Raw genomic sequence first — 6,942 nt, 5'->3', positions numbered from 1 at the left:
GCCCTTTGCTTCAAGGAGAGCAATCTGTTTCGAAGAGGAAAAGCTGTGTATTTTTCTTATTTAAACCTCCTAAATCTGCTGGAGCATTAAAAATATTTGGCATTTCCACAGCACATTTCATTCCCAGCTCCAAATGCGTTTTACAGACATTCATTAATTAAGCCTCGCAAAACCTTGGGGAGAAAGGGAAGCAGTGCTTATTAATTTGCTATTTGTGTTGCTGCAGCACACGGAGACCCCGGCCAGGACCTCGGGGCCTTGTTATTTTAGACACGACCTGCACAGAGGAGGAGATGTCAGCACGGGAAGAGGCCAGGGATGGACCCTCCTGGTGTTCCGTTCTGGAATTTGGAGCTGCAGGAGCTCCCAGCCAGCTCTCCCCCCCTCTCCAGGGGTGCTCTTTTCGTTGTTCTGGTGTTTGGGGGGGGGGCCTCCTGCCCCTCCTTCCCGACACCTCGCAGTTGTCCCGCTTCCAGCTCGGCTTCATTTGACACCTTCCCCTTTCCCTGGGGGACACTTTATGGAATCTCGGAGTTATTTCGGTTGGAAAAGGCTTCCGAGACCACCGAGTCCAAGCTGTGCCTGATCCCCACCTTGTCCCCAGCCCAGAGCTCTGAGTGCCACATCCACGAGTTCCTGGGACACCTCCAGGGATGGGCACTCCAATCCTCCCTGGGCAGCCCCTTCCAGAGCCTGACCATGAGGAAATTTTCCCAATGCCCAGCCTGAGGCCGTGCCCTCCGGTCCTGTTGTCCCCTGGGAGCTGAGCCTGACCCCCCCAAGCTGTCCCCTCCTGTCAGGAGCTGTGCAGAGCCCAAAGGTCCCCCCTGAGCCTCCTTTTCTCCTTCTGAGCCCCCTCAGCCGCCCCTCACCCGATCAGCACGCCCTGATCTGTGAAAGACTTCAAACAAACGCTTCCCCTCTGTTATTTTTAGGTCCACCCTGATATTTTTAGGTCTGCCCTGATATTTGAAGTGCAGCTATTTCTGTCCCGAGAGGGCTGTGCCCTCTCCACCCCAGGTGGGGCAGCGATGGCAGCTGTGAGCGTTGCACCTCTGCTTCCCCTGCAGGAAAAGCGGGGCCGGGCTGGATGCTGTAAATGCCTTTCACGTGTTCCCCAGATCCCAGTTAAATTGAACCCCAGAAGGTCTCTCAAAGCAGGAAAAATGCATTTATAAGACCCTGGAAGGAAGATGTATTCCATAACGACTCTGGTGACCAGGCGTGCTGACTTGTGTCATGTGGAGAAGGAACCAAGGGGGGTATTTCTTGTTATTTCATATTGCTGATGGGATTTTACCTCTGGCAGCAAATCCAGGAACTTTTTAGTTACCATTATTGTTTGATTTTATGGGCCATTTGATATTTATTTTTATTTCTCTTCATTATTTGTTGAGTGCACTTAGCCCCCTTCCCCGAGCAGCCTGCCTTATATCTAAGGTGAATTTTATGACCAGTGTTAGCACAGCAATCTGAGCAACTCACACAACTGTAATATATTTATCCCGTGCACTCAGAACATCCAGGCAGGCCTGGAATTCCTACTGTGGAGAGCAGAGGTCTGCCTGGAAAATCCCAACTCCAACTGGACTGGATTTATATAAAAAAAAGGAATAAACTCCAAACTATTTACATTCTTCTTCTTTCTGATCATAGATTTCAATCTATGACTATTTGTGTCATATTTTCACCTTTTTTTTTGGTTTGTTTTTCCCCTTTGCAAAACATGAGGTCTCTCCATGTACCTTTTGCTGCAAGCCAAGCTCTTGTGTATCCCACGGCTCCCACAGCTGGACTTTAAAATCCACAGCCAGCACTGGGAGAGTAATGACAAAATCATGAGCTGGCAGTGCTGCCTTTCCCTCAGACCTCCTCATTTCATCCTGCTCAGGAGCAGGAATTCCTCAGGAGCAGCTCCCAGCACCAGCATCCAGAGGTTTTATTTTTTCCAATTTTTGTTAGATTTTTCCCAGCACAGGTTTGGGGTTTTTTTCTGGTTTTTTTGTTTGTTTGTTTGTTTGTTTTTGTTTTTGTTTTGTTTTGGTGGGGTTTTTTTGTTTGGTTGGTTTTTTGTTTGTTTTTTGTTTGTTTGTTTGTTTTGGGGGGGGTTTGTTTGTTTTTTGGGTTTGGTTTTGGTTTTTTTGGTTTCTTTTTTTTTTTCCCCAATTCTTGTTACCTTTTTGGCTGCTTTATTTTCCCCTGTTGAGGAGGAGGATGCAATGACCTCCCTCGCTCTTCCTTGGTGATATCCCAGCCCTGTCTCCTGCCTGCCCTGAGGGTGGGGTGGGGTTTCTCAGTGCCTGGTTTTATTCCCTCTGGATTTCTGCTCCACTGCTCCCTGCTAATCCCTGGGTAATCCCGACCACAGCCTGAGCCTGGGGAAGGTCGGCAGCACAGGCTGGGGTTTGTCTGCTGTGCCAGGAGGATGGAACAACCTTTCTCCCTCCCTTTTATCCTGCTCCTTTGGGCTGGTGGAGGTGGATCATCCCCTCCTTCCCCCTGCAGCTCCACCACTGCCAGGTCCCATGGCACAGAGAGAATTCCATGGTGGAGAGCGGCCACCAAGCCCAGGGATGTGGGACCCTCAGGGATGTTGGACCCTCAGGGATGTGAGACCCCCAGGGATGTGGGACCCCCAGGGATGTGGGACCCTCAGGGATGTGAGACCCTCAAGGATGTGGGACGCTAAGGAATGTGGGACCTCCAGGGATGTGGGACCCTCAGGAATGTGGGACCTCCAGGGATGTGGGACCCTCAGGAATGTGAGACCCCCAGGGATGTGAGACCTCCAGGGATGTGGGACCCTCAGGGATGTGAGACCCCCAGAGATCTGGGACCCCCAGGGATGTGGGACCCTCAAGGATGTGGGACCCCCAGGGATGTGGGACCCCCATGGATGTGGGACCCCCAGGGATGTGGGACTCTCAGGGATGTTGGACCCTCAGGGATGTGGGACCCCCAGGGATGTGGGACTCCCAGAGATGTGGGATACCTGAGTCCCTCGGGATGAGCTCTGTAGGTTCCCACCATCCTGGGGTGCAGCCAAGCCCCGCCGTTCCCAAATTCCCCAATCTCAGAGATGATCCAACACAACCAGCTCAGCTCTGGCACAAAACACGGGGACAGCAGCATCCCTTCCGTGCCAGGACGGAGCCAGCCTGGTTCTCTGGCTGGATTCCCACCCCAGGCAGTGTCCCCCACCCTGTGGAGCAGCAGTGCAGCGTTACCCGGCAGGGATGGAACACGGAGTGTGGGAATGCTGCCCTGTGCCGGTGAGCGAGCGGGACACGGAGCATGGAGCCACGTGGGGTCTGCCCTGCGGGAAGGATCAACACCTTCTGGCAGGAATCTTGGGCTCCTTCCACTCCCACGTGGAGAGCTGACCCCCTCAGGAGCTGGCTCCCGCCCAGCTGGCGGCGTTGGCCATTCCCAGCCCCGTTTGGCACCGCGGCGAGGCCGCGATCCCGCAGGTCCCCTCCGTGCCCAACACGTGTCATCCCCCCGAAACCAGGGCTGGCTCCAGAGGGGAGCAGGTGCTGCAGCACCACCCCAGCCCATTGGGGAGCCCCGTTCCCATCCACCCAGTCAAACCCCAGCTTCCCCGACCAGCTTGGCTGCGCTCCTCACCTGGCAGGAGAACACACGAATGAACGGGGAAGCGAAGCCCCTCGCGGCCCGGCCAGCGGGGCCGGCGTTCCAAGAAGTAATGAAGGCCAGGGAATGGAAAATGCCTGTCACTGGCTGTGCTCCGAGGGTGCTCCACTTCCCCACGGCAGCGCCAGGGCCCAGCAGCTGCGCCAGGCCCGGCCAGCGGCACCGCGCTCAACTCTGACATTTGAAGACGGAGGAATAATTTGGCTTCATTATCCCCCCCGCCCCCCGAGGGGTCCCTCGAGCCGGGCTGGAATGTGCGTGGTAGGGACAGAACCAATCCCATTAGCACGAGGAGATTGTTTTTCCTTTGGTTTTGTTGTTGTTGAATCACCCGTGGCTCCGGCTCGGTGGGGTAGGTCATAGGAAGGAGGACGGGGAGAGGAAACCCATGGATGTGTTTTCCCATCCCTGGCATGGTGCTGCCCTGCCCAGTTCCAGCAGCTCCATGGGGTTTCCATCTTTGAAGGCCTGGTGGGCTTTGTGGTGGCTCCAGGCACGATTCAAAGGAGAATTTGTAAGGGAAAGGGCTCAGCTCAACATGCGGGCTCAGGAAGGTGCTTTGAGCCCTTGCCCAGCTCCCCATCTCACCTCCTCATTCTCGCTCCATCCCTGGATGGGGATTTATCTCCATTGGGGTTAAAAGCGAATTTACAGCTCTGAGTGTTGGTCAGGAATTCGGGATCGCAGCTTTGTGCTGACAGGAGCTGGGCCAGGAGCAGGGAGAGGCAGCTGGAGCTGCTGGAAAATATCCTTTCCCACGTCAGAGAGGAGCCCAGGCTCTGCTTCCACCACCTCCAGGAGCCCTGCAGCTCCAAACCTGCTGTTTCACCCAGGCTGGGGACTCTCATGGAAGAATGGGAATCATCACCTCCTTCCTCCTACAAGACAGGAATAAGAAACCTCCCCCGACCTCTTGGTGTCCTGCAGAATCTCCCTGGGATGAGAGTGGGATCATTGGTCCCAAATTACCAAAAGGGGGATTGGCACATGAACTTCTCCTCCCTGCTGACCCAGTCCTGGGATTTCTGCCCTCTGAGGCATCCCAAGGACCCCAGTGCTCTCCCCGAGCAGAGACATCCTGGAGGAACAGGCCCAGGGCCCCAGGACAAGGAGCTCCTGAGGGGAACGGGGTGAGAAACAGGGACAAAGGCACGCTTGGGAGCAGATGGGAAAGGAGGGGAGGGAAATCCGTGCCTGGCCCAGCTCCTCCAGGCATTGTGTGAGCCTGGTGGAGCCAGGCCAGCTCCCAGCAGCTGAGATTTTCTGGAGGGGACAACAGCAGCTCAATGCAGCCACCAAGAGCAGCCAGGGGGGCTGTTGACCCTGATTACAGCTGCTGAGACCCCCACAACCCTCAGCACCCACTGCTGGCACGGAGACCGAGCCACGGCCAAGGGGGGAGATGCCAAAGGGGTCTGTGGTGGAAATGTAGGGGGAAACTTGCTGGATTTTCTCTACTTTTTGAGGGCACTTCTTGCCGCAGACGCATCTGGGATTAGTTGTGGGGCTGTGGCTGGACGTGTGGACACGCGGAGGTGAGTGTGGACACGAGGGTGTGAGCGTGGGCATGTGGACATAAAGGTGAGTGTGGACACAAGGACATCGGGATGGGCATGAGGATGGGAGGATGGACACGAGGACACAAGAATGGACATGAGGATGGACACGAGGACACGGTGATGGACACATGGATGTGAATGTGGGCACACAAATGCTTGCCCCAAGGACGTGACCCACTGTGAGCTCAGGGTGCCCCCATGCCCTCACCACCACCATGGGCTGGAGGGTGATTCCACCACAGCCTGGCTTGCCCATGGCCGATGGGGCCTCACACCACGAATTTCCCTTCCCCTGTGAAAAAATAAACGAGGGAGCGAGAAGGAAAAGGCGTCGGGTGGAAAAGCCCCCGGCTGCCTGCTGGGGGGAGTGGAACCAGCGAATTTCATGCATCTCCTTCTTGTTAGAGTGGGGTCCCTCCTCACCTGCTCCTGGGCACAGTTTCCTGCACCCCGAGCCAGCAGGGAGGAATCTGACTCCAGTTTAAAGATGAGGAGCTTGTCCACGGTCTGCAGCCCGGCTCCCATCCCAGGAGGGGACGCGCTCGGAGCCGCTGCCCGCGCTGGGCAGGGTTTGCCAGCTGTCTGCACCGATCTGGGGCCTTCCCACCTCCCCCGGCACCAGCCCCTGTGAAAATTCGGCACAAAGACACCCCCGAGGGGTGTCCCTGCCCCCTGAGGGGCACTTGGTGGCCTGGGCCTGGCCAGGGGGTTCTTGCCCCCAAGTCATCAGATTGTGCCCACCTCAAAAGCTGCTCCGTGCTGGGCTACATCTCCCAGCCCTTCCCTGTTTTCCTGCCCTCCCAGCCCTCTGCCCAACCCGAGGTACTGCTGAGGACGCCGTGCAAGCCCCCAGATCTCACTGAGGGCTGGGAAACGTGGCCATGGCACCCACTCTGCCTCCCCGCAGGGCCGAGGCCGCCCGGAGCATCCTCCCGCACAGGCAGCGGGCTGGGAACGCCTTCCCTCTGCACTCCATTTAGGGAAAACCCCCTCCTGTCCCCATCGTGCGAGCCCTGAGCCACGCTCCCCTCCTCCCCAGCACCGGGGAGGGGGTGACATCGCACCCCCCCACGGAGGGACAGGCAGGGGACGTGCTCCGGCAGCGGAGGCTGCTGGCAGGGAGCAGCCCAGGCCTTTGGAGATCCTTCTTTGGCTGTGACTCCTGCCAAGCACGCCGGCATCCATCCCCAGCACCTCTGCATCCCTGGCTCCGCATCCCGGGGCAAACGGGCGGCGCAGGCAGCGCCAGGCGCGGCTCCTCGGGGGCCCCCGCGCCGCCGCTGGCTCCGAGCAGGGACCCTGCTGAGCTACTGAAGTGCTGCAGACGAGGCTCCAGCGCCTCGCGTGAGCTGTCCTGCCGTGCCTGGCACGGGGAGAGCTCGGCTGTGGCGTGGGCAAGGGCACGGCGCCAGGACAAACACGCGCCGGGGGGAAAGGTGGGACACGGCAGCCCCCGAGCGCTGCACGTGTGCTGGTGTGTGACACCGGGGTGTGACACCGGCGTGGCCCGACGGACGCTTTCCTTCCTCGGAATGTGTGCACGGGCGGTTTTCAGTGGGAAAAGCCCTCATTTCCCAACCCTTCCATGTGCGTGGAGTTCTCCCGGACGCTGCATCCCGGCTTTCCCCTCGCAGGGGATGGTTTGGGGCGCTTGCCCCACACTTGATGCTGAATCTCTCAACCCAGCAGCAGAGAGGAGCTTTGTTCCACGTCCATGCCAAGCAGCCCA

The sequence above is a fragment of the Vidua macroura genome, chromosome 26 (genome assembly GCF_024509145.1).
Source record: "Vidua macroura isolate BioBank_ID:100142 chromosome 26, ASM2450914v1, whole genome shotgun sequence".
Classification (NCBI taxonomy): Eukaryota; Metazoa; Chordata; class Aves; order Passeriformes; family Viduidae; genus Vidua; species Vidua macroura.
This window is presented reverse-complemented; position numbering follows the sequence as displayed.